Source organism: Spermophilus citellus, assembly GCF_964194105.1.
Source record: "Spermophilus citellus genome assembly, chromosome: 10".
Classification (NCBI taxonomy): domain Eukaryota; kingdom Metazoa; phylum Chordata; class Mammalia; order Rodentia; family Sciuridae; genus Spermophilus; species Spermophilus citellus.
In genome coordinates, this window is record NC_138197.1 from 3302645 (window position 1) to 3317501 (window position 14857).

The following is a 14857-nucleotide window of genomic DNA, read 5'->3' on the forward strand; positions in this document are numbered from 1 at the left end:
AGTTTGTACTTCTTTTTTATAAAGAATAATAGCAAATTATATTCCATGAATGTATAATTATGTCAAAATGAGCCCCCATATTATGCATAATCACAACACAATAATAAACATCATAGAAATAAATAGAAATGGCTAAGAATAAAAAAGATTAGTTCCTAAAAAATAATAAAAACAATGAACTATATTTTGTTTAGAATGAATTTTACACACACAAACATACACACACACAAACACTCATAGAATCAATTCTGAATTGTCTGTGAGAATAAAAAGGACATGTCTGAATACCTAAAATATTTTGGAATATCCTCTAGAGAAGAGTATAAGAGTTGATTGTATGTTGAAAGGTTTAATTTACTATTTGTGGCATGTTAACAATGATGTTTAAGTGATTTTGTATTTCCTAAGTAATATGGCTAGAATTTATTATCTGTCATAATAAATAATCATCACTGTGAAAACAAACAAAAAAAGTCAGTTTAAGAGAAATACAAGGGTTTTTTTTGTTTTTTTCACATTTTGATATGCATGTCCATAAAAATTATTTTATGCTCATAACATTGAATATACACAGAAAACTTGAATTTTTATAGTTAAATAACATTTACATTATTAATTTTTGAGAAGATACTATCTATAAATAATCTAAGTTTATCTATATGGCAATGCTAGAAAATAAGTAATACAATATAAATTAAATGGTATTTAACATTGGGTAAAACGTTTTGTTATATTAGCCAGGTGCCTATTCCTGCAATTCCAGCTACTTGCGTGCCTGATGATGGAGGATCTGGAGCTTGAGACCAGATTGGGCAACTTAATGAAACCTTATCTCAAAGAGAATAAAAAAGAAAGATTAAAAAAAAAACATTGTAATACTAAGGAAACTAGAGCATATGTTAATTTATGTTTTCATGTATATTTCAGAGTGATTCACATACTTTTCCCTCTTCTTTTTCTAAAGGTATAGTGAAATTTTTTTCCCAATGTTAAAGACAAAATATTTGTAATGATTTGCTTCAGGCAAAGCCAGAAATTCTGCAAGACGGATGATGCTCTTTAAAAATATATTTTGCTTTACCAGTATTTATAGCTTACAACCATAATCTAGTAGTCTCTTGACAAAAGAACCTTGTAATATTTATAATTATTCCATGAGGTTGTAGAATATCTGAGTTTGTTGTAATAATCTTTGCCCTTCTCAAATTGTTGTTTAAGACAGCAATGATTTTTCTTAGCTAAATGCAATATTAATAGGATTGGCTTTTCTTCAAAGGGCGATCATTTTTAAGCTGTTTCCATTTTTACTGATCTTCCAATATCAAATATAGCAATTATGTGGGGTAGGATGCATTTTTTTGAGATTATTGAGGAGTTATTACTATCCAAATTGAACAACTACTATTTAAAGTGAGTACATAGACAATTCAGATGTAACCATTAATTGATTTTTTGGTTTAAAAAATCATGATGCCCTAAAAATTAAATGTATAAATTCAGTCAATTATTTAATTACCTTTTTAAAAATTATGTGTAAATAAATCAAACGTGTAGCTAATTTTTTCACTTCTTAACAGTTACTTTTAATATCTTTTATATATATATATATAAATTTAATATCTTTTATATATATATATATATATATATATATATATATATATATATATATATCCCTGAATTCTAGCCCAGAATGATGGGCAGTGGGCCAATGATTTGAAACATTTTGATGTAAATGATGCTCAGGGTGACCTAGAGACACAAAGCAGAACCCAGCAGTGAAGTGCATGTTCACATCCAAATTTTCATATACCTGATTGTAATTTCAGTGTCTCAATACTGACAATAGAAATTAGAAGTGAAATGCCTTGATAAACAAAGAAACCTTGGCATTAGAAACTTTACGATCTTTCCTGTGTTTCCCATTTTCATGTAAAAATCTTGTAAGTAAATAAACATTTTACTTAATTTAAGTTTGTCATGAAAAAGAAGTGCAATATTTGATGACAAAGCTTGTGGAATAATCTTCAACACCAAAGAAGTTATATTTGATTAGAATAAAGTTAATTATATGCATAAGGAGAGCCGAGATTCTAACAGCTAATTACTCACAAAGGGAAATTAAATCTAATTTTCTAACTGACAGTGCTATCTAGCAATATTTTTATTAAACAAAACAAATTCCAATATCGCATAATAGGAACTCTAAAATTTTAAGGGGGTAATCAAATGTATGATTAGGTTAAAAGTCAATGAGTACCAAGAATAGCAACAGGTCAGCAGTTTTTCAATGAATGTTTTCATTTCTGTTTTGTTGTTATTCTTAACTATTAGCATGTACACTAAATCATAATGATATCTGGCAAAATTCCTGAGGAAATGATTCTCTTTGCTTCTTGCCTTTTGTTCACCTGATGATTGTATGGAGCTGAAGTGAGGAATTCACCTAGGAGAATAAAACCTTGAGCATACATGTGGCTGATTCGAATTAACAATCTTATCTGTCTCTAATCTTCACTATTGACCCAGACTTCCTCATTCATATCATCATGAAGCAAGGCTTTACAAAATGTGCTGAACATTTTTACTCCTATTTAGGAAAAGGTTTTTAGTACTCGGTTGAGGGTGAATAAAAGAATAAACTAGCAATAAGAACAAAACATGAAGAAAAATATATAATTTTAAGGATTCTCCAAATGTTTTTAAATACTTGTACATAAGAGTTGGAACTAAAAGCTATATTCAAAGTAATTGTCTAAGTGAAGTTATGACCTCTGGACTAAAAACATTAATAGTCAAGATTGCAACAAGATCATATTCAAGTCTGAAAGAATACACTTGGCCATGTATAAATACTGGGCATATTCATCAATTTATTCTATCATCAAAATATTGACACTGAACATGTTTTTTGGAAGATGGTTCTTCTTTTTGTTTAGAGTAAGTATGTTTGCTGGCAGGTAAACAGTAGCCCAAGCACTGGCCATTGTCTTTGTTGCAATTATCTACTTGCAGGTGGCCTGTTCAAAGAGACCAATTCATTTTTGGCAGAAGCCAATGAGCCACACGTGGGAATAGCTACAAATATTGATGCATTTCATAATGATATTCATACATTCTCATGTGAATAAAAATTAAACTTTGAATTTAAAATAAATCCTAAAATTGTCCCAAGTGACTGTAATTTGGTACAAAATTCAAACAAAAACAATATACAATATGCTTTTCTCTCATTTTATACAAGATCTGACAGTTAGATTCAACTGCCATTAAGCTAATCAAAGTTTTGATGTGAAAAAAAACAAATTGAAGTGAAATAAAATTAAGAAATACACTTTTTAGATCGTTGAACATGGTGGTTTCTCAATTGTGAAGCCATTGCCAGTTAAAATAATGACACATGTATTCAGAACACATCACTGTCACAGCACTTAATGGAAGTCACTGGCTTTGCCAAGAGAAAAAAATTAGAAAGTAACCATTAATGAACAAATTTCTACCAATATTAGTATGCATCATCTATTAAAATACATTTTTCAAAAATAGAATGTTAAGAATAAAATTGAATTGCTAAAAGCATATGATCTTTACAATATGACAGTATGTATAAGTAGAAGAACTATAATACATATGATGTTAACCTCTGGATTGTAGACCTAAGGCTTTTTAGAATTTTTCTTATATGACTATGTGTTTTTAAATAAATCAATTTATTTAAATTAAGTATAGATTATAGCAGAATGCATTTTGTTTCATTATACACATTTGCAACACAACTTTCCATTTCTCTGACTGTACACAATGTAAAGTTGCACCATATGTGTAATCAAACATGTATTTAGGTTAATTATGTCCATCTCATTACAACATCTTTTCTGCCCCCATATCTCCTTCCCTCCCCTTTGCCCCATCAAAGTTCCTCCATTTTTCCCATGCTCACCCCCCTGCATTATGGATCAGCATCCACTTATCAGAGAGAATTGGGCCTTTGAGTTTTGGGATTCGCCATCCAGACTTGTTTACAGACCCTAACAGAAGTGTGTTTTTATTTTTGATAAAATTTTGTTATAGAATAAATGTAAATTTATTAAAAATCTATTAAGATTGTAACAAGTCCTCACATGCTCCATATCCAATAACTTTGTTAATATTTTAACATTAATTTTATGTTAAAATTTTATCAATATTTTATGTTAATTTTTATTAATATTATTAAGGTTTATTTGTCATAAATAATATATAAATATTGATACAAGAACTCAAAACTTACTCAGATTTCCTTACTATTTTAATCTAAAATTTTATTTTTAACTGATACTTACAAATATTAAGTTATGCATTCATGTGATGGGTATTCATATGATGTTTCAATACATGTATGTATCACAATGTTTAAATTAGAGTAAGTATATCTAACTTCCCACTTATTTATACTGATGACATTCAACATATTTTCTTCTAGCTTTTTGAAATATGCAGTATATTATTGTTGTATATAGTCATACTACTTTAAAACAGAAAACCAGAACTTCTTGCTCCTATTTCACTATAACATACTGTTGATTAGCCTTTCTACTCCTCTGATAACAACCATTCTTTTCTAAACTTCTAAGACAGTAACGTTGTTAGATTCCACATATAAGTGGGATCATTCAGTATTTATTTTTCTGTGTGTGGTTTATTTCTCTTTAACATAAAGATATCCATTTCCATCTATGTTGTCATAAATGATAAAATTTGAGTCTTGTTATGGTTAAATAAGATTCCCTTGTATATATGGACCACATTTTCTTCATCAGTAGATCAACACTTCAGTTATTTTCTTCTCTTGGCTCTTGTGGGTAGTGCTACTCATTTCCTTATCTTATGTTCTTTAAATGTCCCAGATTCCTATCCAATTAACTATATTACATTTATTACTCAAGTTTCTTAAGTTCCTCTTTCCATAAAAAACTTTTTACTTTTTTCAAAGACCTTTGCAATTTTCAGAGTATTAGTCAAATAATTTGTAGAATGCACCATAAATGATATTTGTCGTGTGTTGTTTATTTTTCATATTATTTATTTATTTTTAGATTAGACTACAGTTCTTGATTTGGGGGAGAAAGAAGCCAGTGGTAGAGTGGACTTCTCATCAAATCATAACCAAGGTATATACTATTGGCATGCATATCACTGCTGGTATTAACCTCACTCAATGGCTGAGGTAGACATTCTCAGGATCTCCCATTGTCCAGTTATTCTTGTTTTGCTATAATTTACTTTTAAGAAAGAAGTAATTGTGTGAATCTCACTTAAACGGCAAGGATTTATGCTCCATCTTCTTGGAGGAGAACTGTGTACATAAATTATTTGGAATTCTGCATGGAGATTTGTGTCTTCTCCCATATGTATATATTCGTTCAGTCATTTATTTAGTATATAAGCATGGACATATATTTATTTTTATTTGGGGGTTACAGTATTGTATTAATTTAATTATTTTATGGCCCAAATTGCTTTAACATTGGTATTTGCATGAACTTTCCATCGAGTTCCAGGTTATTTTTCACATCCCTGTTATGATTTGCATGTTTGTTTCTTTGAATACTTATTTGCTTGCTTTTTGTCACTGCAGGTTATTCCTGATTCATCCCGGTGGTATAATTAGCCATTTCTTCAGATATACCTGGTTGCTTTAATTGGAATGTAGTATTAAAATCAAAAATCTTGTTGTGCTTATCTATAAAGTATGTTATTGATTCCACAGTCTCTCAGATGTGAGAACAAAAAGATACATGTGGGTATCAAAACAAAAGTATATCTACATGTTATAAATATTTCTGTGAAATTATCCACAACTATATTAAGCTAAACATCAGTAAACATATAACCTTTTAAGTCTGTAGGAAGATATAATTTTAATTTATTTACCATTTGACTTATATTCCAATTCTAATGAATTTCTACATGGATGATTTTAATGCCTATTCTTGCTTGTCTGTAGCCTCTCATTCCAACTGTGAGGAACTGGACTTCAGATATTCACTGCCCATTTACTTAAATTGATAATTTCCTATATGCAACTGTATTTTAGAAAATTGTAGAGAACCTATATCCTATGGAGTAGTAACATTATGAACTGTAATATCTATAGGACTGTGTAAAATCCCTTTTGCTTTTAATTTCAAGGACTCAATTCACTTTGAAAGTTACCAGGTCATTGTCGTACCCACTCACTCCCCCATTCTGTGATATTGTTTCATGTATTTGTAATACAGTTAGATTTCTTCACAGTTTTCATTATATTTTCACATTTCCTGAACTCCTAAATTGTATCTTCTTATTTTTATATGTTATGTTAACTCTGAGCTGTAAAGTTCTGTGAGTTTTAACAAGTGTATAATGCCATGTATCTGCCATTTATGTATCATAGAGAGTAATTTCACCACTGCAAAAAAAATGTTTCTGTTATTTTCTTGTTCAACTATCTTTCCCCTCTATATCCTTAGCATCCATTCTTCTACTTCACTTTCTCTATGGCTCCAGTTTGGCCATAATACCTTATAAATGAAATAATGTACTGCATAGTCTTTTTAGATTGTTTTCTTTGACTTAATACTCATTTAAGATTCATCTTTGGCTTTGTGTGGCTTTATAACTCATACTTTTCACTGATAAGCAGTTTTCTATTATAAGAATATATTGCAAATTTGTCTGTGTGTTCACCAATAGAGGAAATCTTATTTGCCTTCAGTTTTTTTTTTGCAATAATAAAAATGCTATAATATTTCAATTCAAAACTTTGTGGGCATACACCTTTTAAATAATTTGTATAAATACCCTAGGAACCATGATTGTTGGGTCATGTGATAGAACTGCCTTTAGCTTTGTAAGAAACTGTTAAACCATCTTCCAATGTGGCTGTTCAACATTACCTTCACATAAGCAATCAATCAGAATTCCTGTTCTGCAGCTTGCTAGCTTGAGGGTGCCAGTGCTATTTTTTGTTCATTTGTTTGTTTGTTTGTTCGTTGCCATTCTATTAAGCAGGCAACAATATCTTGCTGTTTTAATTTTTATTTTCCTATGAACATCATTTATGCTTATTTGTCTATGTGATCTGGCAAGGTATATGTTAAGACATTTTGCCCTTTTTAAAATGAGGTTGTTTTTCTTTTCTTGGCTTTTCAATGTTCTTTTTAAATTTGGAATACAACTCCTTTATCCAAAATGTGTTTGCAAATGATTTTTCCTAGTTTTTGGCATGTATTTTGATTCTCTTAATGGTGTCTTTGGCAGAACAGAAGTTTTCAATTTTAATGAAATCCAACAATGTAATATTTTTTATGGATTACGCTTTTGATGTTGACCATTACAAGTCTTTATCAAATGCCAGGTCACCTAAAACTTCTTTTTCTTTCCTATAAGCTAAACAGTTTTGAGTTTTATATTAGGGCTTATTTTAAATTATTTTCTATAAATATTAAACTTATCTGTCTAGACTTTTTTTTTTTGCATGTGAAAATACCATTGTTCCAACATCATTTGTTTAAAGACTACCCTTCCTCCAGTTAATTACCTCTGTAAATCATTTGGCTATATGTGTGTGGATCTACATTTGAACTATCTATTCTGTTCCCTGTTCTATACTTTGCCAATACCAGGATGTATTGGTTACTAGAACTATACAGATTCTAGACAAAGATTAGCCTTAGTCCTCTAAATTTCTTCATCTTTTCAGTGTCGTGTTGACTATTCGATGTTTTTGCCTATCCATATAATTTTATAATATCTTACTCAATATCTTTAAAATTTCTGGCCAAGATTTTTACTTGGATTGTGTTGATAAAGATGGAAGGGATTAAGTCTTCCAATTTATAAGTAAGAAATATTCCTGTTTGTTTAGACTTTAAGTTCTTGCATGTGTCTTGTTAGTTTTTCTACAAAAAAAATTGTATATTTTAATTTTGTGAAGTTTATACAGAAGAATTTCTCTTTTTAAAATGGTATTATTAATTACTTTTTGAATTTTAATTCCAATTATTCATCAGTGATATGTTTGAAAACAGTTGACTGTTTTTATATTAGCCTATGTCTCTGCACTCTTATTGAATTCAGGATGCTATTCTTGTTGTTGGGTTTTTCATGATTTTTTTAGATTTTTTTTTTTTTTACATAGACACATGTAATCTCTGAATGAACACAGCTTCATTTATTTCTCTGTTCCAAGAACCGGTAATTGTATTTATTTTTTCTTGTATTGTTACCCTTACCAAGGCTTCTAGCATGATGTTGAATAGGAGTCTTAAGAGAGCATGTCCTTAGTGACATAAAATTAGCAGTCTTTTTGGGGGGTGCATGGGAAATACTGGGGATTGAACTCAAGGGCACTGAGCCACATCCCATGCCATATTTTGTATTTTATTCAGAGACAGAGTCTCACTGAGTTGCTTAGCTACTCACTGTTGCTGAGGCTGGCTTTGAACTCCGAACCTCCTGCCTTGGTATCCTGTGTTGCTGGGATTACAAGTGCGTGCCACTCGGCCCAGCGACATAGCATTCTTACTAATGTAAGACATTTTCCAAAATAACCATTAATTTGTGAATAAATTATTTCATATGGAGAAAATTATATACACAATTCAATTTACTGTCAAATTCAAACATTTTTAAAACTGATCTTTAAGCTGTGCTCACTGAAATAAAATAAGGGTATGGTCATTAATATTTACTTTTAGCTTACCTGCAAGTATAAGTGTAACATTATGATTTTTCAATTGAGTATGTATAGAATCATGTTCATGAACTTATCCTAAAGCAGAGATATATTTTTTTAAAAAAATAATTATTCTTTTTTAATACCTTTATTTATTTGGATTTGGTGCTGAGGATAGAACTCAGTGCCTCAAACATGCAAGGAAGAGCTTTATCATTGAGCTACAATCCCAACCCCAGAGATAGATTTCTGATAGCTGTAAAATTTAATTTTATTTGTTAGTAATATCCCTTGTGATTTTACATTCAACAATATTTGTCTTTATTTGTTCTATTTACATTGACAAATTGGCCTATATTTTAATGTACTTTGAAACAATTTTCTGTTTTGAGTGTCCTCCTTTTATATAAATTATCACCTGAAAAAATAAATAAAAATTAGAGAAAAAATAGGATATAGGTTTAATTTTTCTACATGTACAGATTTTTTTTTAATCTAGCCAATGTTGGTAAAATATTTTTTTAAAAAAAATAAACTATAAAAAAACAATTCCTATAATTTATAATAAAGATTATTTTTATGAATTTAGTAAACCTAATTTAGAAAAAGTATTATTAATTTAGAAAACCTTGTTTCTCACCTGTCTTAGTCTTTAATGGCAAAAACTCAAGTCATTTATTTATTTTGTAATTGCTCTGCTTTTAGAAATCCCTTTCTATTTGTAATCAACACTTTCTGTAATAATAATACAGCTTTCTACTCAGTAGAATATAGAAAAAAAAACATTTCTAGGAGGTTTATTCCACACAATTCAAACATTGCGAGAATATTTTTTAAATTATTTTGACTGAGATGATTAACAAAAAAAGCTGCAGAGTCCTGTATGTCAGACTGTGAATGGTTGATTGCATTTATTTTTATTTTTGTAACACTGACAAGTGATATTTTAAATTAGGTATTCTTTTGTTGATACTTTATTAAAAAACAGTGAATTTGACCATTTTCCCTTCTCTCTTATTCATGGAACAAGTTGTTCATTGAGCACCAATTATGTATTTTCTACTATGTTGTCATATACATCAAAAATGAACAAAGATGTGCTCCTGATCATCAGGGGTATCATGTCTATAAGGAGAAATAGAAATGGTTTTTCATACAGGGCAAGGTATATTGCCCTGTAGGAATTTTCTGAATGTTATGGTCCTACCCATGGTGGTTAAAAAATGTTTTTTGCATCCATGTTCTCAAGTACTTTGATTAAGAGCATAAAAGGAAAATAGCTTATTTAATAATAGGTGATTAACTAAAAAGAGATCTAAGTCTAAATTCAGAAATGTTGACCTTTAACTTCAAAGTTTCATTGTATTTTTTGTCACTTGTGCAAGTTAAGTGTTGTCCATCTGATATTAGTGAATTGAAGACCATATTCATTCTTTCTCAACTCTGCATACTGATTGATATAATTTCCCCCATATAGATAATCTGTGTAATTCCTCATACTTAGCTAAGTGGATAGATTTTTGTCTTCCAATTTTGAACAAATTTCTAAAAAATTGTGTAATCACAAATAAGCATTTCACATCATCAGTTTAATCAATCAGAGAGATGGTCTCATTCTGTGTTGAAAAATCCCCATATTGACATATTCTCATTATGAAATTAAAATTATTCAATGAATCTTCTGATTATTACTCAAGATTACAAAATGAAAAAATAAGAATACAGTATTAAGGTAGGGTGAAGGTGAAGAGTCTTTGAGCATACATTTATTGTATGTGGGCATTGAACTGAAAACATCAAAAACTATGATTAACAAACTAATGCTATAAAGTAACAAGTATTAAATATCTTTTATTTTATGGCTTATGGGTCTTTATCATAAATAATTATGTCAGGGGCTGGAGATGTGGCTCAGCGGTAGCGCGCTCCCCTCAGCACCACATACCAGCAAAGATGTTGTGTCTGCCGATAACTAAAAAAATAAATAAATAAAATATTAAAATTCTCTCTCTCTCTCTCTCTCTCTCTCTCCCCCCCTCTCCCTCTCTCTTTAAAAAATAAATAAATAAATAAATAAATAATTATGTCATTAGAGTGCAAAAGTAGCCACAGGTAACATTGATATGAAGAGATTTTGACAAACTTTTGCTCTTAGACCAGGCCATAGGTAACTGTTGTTAACAACTTTTATAAATTTAACTATAATAATATTTGTACAATAAATAAGTTTTTCCTCTAATTCTACATATCTAACTTATTTGCAAAATCTAAAATCTAATAGTTTAAGATTAACATAATTAGTCAACAACAACAAAACCTAACTCAGTTCTTTCTTTGTGTAGTAAGAACCTTTTGAAATTTAGTTCCCCATAAGCAAACACACAAATAGATATTCTCGATAAACTAAAATTATGTAAGAATTAGTTATGAAAAGGCAACTAATTTCTAATTTTAAATACACAATTCAATATTACTGAAATTAAATGATAGTTACCACATATGAGAGATTTGATTAAGCATTACAATCTAGAGAAAAAAGGTACTAATGCCAGGCATTGTCTTAGGACTCTAACTTGAAAACATGTACATTCAGTCTCAAGATGAATAGAGAATATGCACTTTATTTAGAGTTAATTTTATAAATTTAACCCCATAATGGTTTTCTAAGTGTTAAAAGCTGGAGGGTTCCTAACTTTTTTCTGTAAATTTAACTCAAGTATACGAATAAGCAACACCAAAGGAAATGTTTTGTGAAATAGAAGAGAAACAGTTATTGACCACACTAAGCCAACTGTGAATTCAACAGGGGCAGTAAGAACAACATAGGGGAAAGAAAAAGTGACACTGTATATAACCCAAATTCAAATAAATGGCAGGTATCCTTGATTGTCAATCTCCCTCTCTGTCTTCTGACTGTACTTGCATTTCAGTCTGCCAGTCTCTCTATCTCTAGTTGAGCTTGTCCTTCGTTCTTTCACTTTCTGCCTGCCCTTTTTTATGATTCCATCCTCCTGTTTTTTTCTCCTTCACTTTGCCTCTGGTTTCCACACAGCCATATGGGAAAACCTAATTCTGTGAAAACACACAAATAAGAGTCTTCAAGCACACAAGTGCTTGTGAATGTATTTCTTGAGTATCCACAATGTCACAGATATTTCATATATTGTATGTGGATGAACACATGAATATAATCAAACTATTAAGTGCTTTCTGCATAGTGCAACACACCAACAAAGAAATAAGTAAACTGAGAAAAAACACTTCTAGAGTAAACACATATAGAAACATTTTATACTGAATATTACTGGAATCACTTATTTTTGTCCAGCTATAACCATAAAGGAATTATTCGAATTTTGCAGCTTTCTACTTATTCTGGAAGTTCTTGAATATGGAAATGAAACCACAAGATTCTCCCTCTATCTTGTATCTCTATCTTGAACAACTATTTGAACAGCATCATTAAATAGATGGTAATTCCAATGAGCTTACAATTTTGACACCTGAAGATATGTCATATTCACTCTACTCTTAATTTTTCTCTGGTAATGTGCATTACAATAACTAGAATTTTCCAACTAAATATTGTTATAATTAAATATCTTCATGACCATTAGAATCATTTTTATTAAGATTACCATAACTGCATTTTAACAGTTCTTAGAAATAGTTAAGATTATGACTAACTCCTAAATTACAAAGTGGGTTACAAATATTATCTACTATGAGTGGTAGGTAAAATAAGTGTATTTCTTCAAGTCTCTCTAAAATGAGGAATAAATCTCTTATTTCCTCTTATAGGGTACTTGTAAAATGTTGACATGACATCAGTGAATACATACACATTGTTTTTGTGTATGTACACCTGCAAATAAAGACAAAAGAATGCCTTTCAACTAACTAATCTTCCTAAAACCACACCAGTACTGCTAGAACATTCAGTCCATTTTACCTGAGCTAGATAAAACAAATTATTTACTTACCACTATTACAGCTACTCTTCAACTTCAATTTACTTTTTTCTTTGGCACTCCTGCTGAGAACTCCATTTGGTTTCAAATCTTCCTCTATTTCACCTTTTCTTTTTTCCAAATCATTTTGCTTCTTTTTTTCTCTCTCTCACAAGATCAAGAAAGGTATGAAATACTGGTTTATACAATCCACTGCTGCATGTAGCCTGAACATAACATTTTTCATTAAAAAAAAAAAAGAAAAATCAAGAAGAGCTTGAATACTCTGTGCTCTGTGGAGCTTGGATTTACCTGCTAAAATTAAAAAGTAAACTCAGGTCCATAGATGTGTCTTTAAAAACAGACAGAATGGTCAGGCCACCAGAAGAAAGGAGTGTCCTGGGATAGACATGAGGGTCCAGGGGCCCCCAAAGCCATGTGTCTGACAGCTGAGGCCTCTTTAGCAAGTCCTGCAGAGGGAGACCCTGCCCCCACAAATGGCAGAGAGTTGGATACCACTCGGCCTCCGCTTCTGGGCACAGGAGACATCCGCGGGTTCCTTGGGCCAGGGACAACAAGCTTGGGCCCTCCATCGGGCCCTGTGGAGGGCTTGGGGAGCCCCAGCACTATGCCCATCCTTGCACCTGGTCTCACGTGTTGTGAATAAGTAAACTGAGTGTTGAGTTGAAACAGGTTATGGTTGGTGGGCGTGGAGAAGTACAGCTGCTCGCTGGGCGCGTGGTTGTTGCATTGGCTGCTTAGCCCCAGGGTCCGCTCAAAGTTCAGCAGCTGCCCCATGAAGTTGAAGTTAGGCGAGATGTTGGACTTTTTCCTCTTGACGAAATCATAGGCATCGGTTAGTGACAGGTTCATCTTCTGCATTAGGTAGGCTACGGTGACCGTCACCGAGCAGCTGATGCCTGCTAGGCAGTGCACTAGGACACGACACTTCTTGGAGCAGGCCTCATCAATGAACCTGATGGCCTCAGGGAAGAACTGGGAGAGGATCTGGCTCCAGTGGTCAGAGGCTGGGATCTGCTTATAGGTAAACTCGCCACCATGCTCGAAGGCGTTGGGTAGGTTGGGCGTGACATTGAGGATATATTTGATGCCGTATTTGCTGAGCACATCCAAGCTGGTGGAGTCCTTGGTGCAGCCAAGGTGGAGGTAGGGCAGGATCTGAATGGGGAAGGCTGGCTGGCTGGATGGCACAGGGCTGCCATCCGATTCGGTGGCACTGCTGGGCAGCTCTCGGTCTGACTCGCCATCAGAGCAGTCAGAGCTAATGCGCAGACCCCCCCAGGCCCAGCACCGAGGTGGGCGGCGAACCACTGGGCGAGGATGAGCAGTCCACATTGATCTCACAATGCTCCGAGTACGCTGTCTGGAACTTGTTAAAACCACCTTGGAGGTAGTAGGCCTGGCAGCCGTCGTGCAGGAGCAATCCAAGCATGGAGGTAGGAGCACCGGGCTCAGGTTGCCACTCAACCATGGCCTCGTTGTAGAGCAGCACAGTGGCCTCCTTGCAACGCGTAGCAAAGCGCTCCTTGTCGGCGTGGTTGGGGATGATGGAGCAAATGGGCAGGTTGCCGTTGTGTAGGCGGCGCGCAGCATGAGGACCAGGATGGCCAGGTTGATGGCTGTCTCAGTGAGCTCGTGGGGTCGGCAATCCTGCAACAGAAGGGAAGCCGCCAAGCCTCCAACTCCTCCTGCAGCCACTCGATGCTCTTGCAGGGCATGGCCCCCGCTCCCGTTGCTGCACCCGTCGCGGTGCCTGAGCTGGACCCAGACCCCGCACCAGGCTCCGACCCCGCCTGGGTGCCCCCAGCCGCCGTCGCCGCCCCCCCGAAGTCGACGTGTGCACCCACGATGGGGGGCCGCGGAGCTGCTTTTTCATCGGGAGCGCGGGCAGCCCAGGGCCGGGCAGTGTTGCCTTGGGACAGCGCCAGGCGCTCGCCTCCCGCAGACCTGCATGCCCGCCACCCAAATAATTTTGCTTCTTTTTGTAAGTTGGCTTAGATTGCCTTTTAGTCCTTTGCTCTGACTTGCTTTCACTTTCATCTGAGTCTTCACTTTCAGAGCCAGATTCATAAGTTCTTTTGGCTTTTCTCCTATTGACTTTATTATCTCTTACATATTGATCCACTATGATTTTACTATCTACACTATTTTGTATATCATTAGATGTAGAGGCTGTTAAGTTGACAGAACA

At 33.4% G+C, this 14857-nt stretch overlaps 1 pseudogene across 1 annotated transcript; it reads right to left on the minus strand.

The window, feature by feature from the left end:
• Positions 1-12999: 12999 nt before the first annotated feature.
• Positions 13000-14542, minus strand: LOC308659067 (dual specificity protein phosphatase 7-like; annotated as a pseudogene). Its single transcript has one exon. The product of its transcript is annotated as a dual specificity protein phosphatase 7-like (transcript).
• Between the last annotated feature and the right edge of the window lie 315 nt (positions 14543-14857).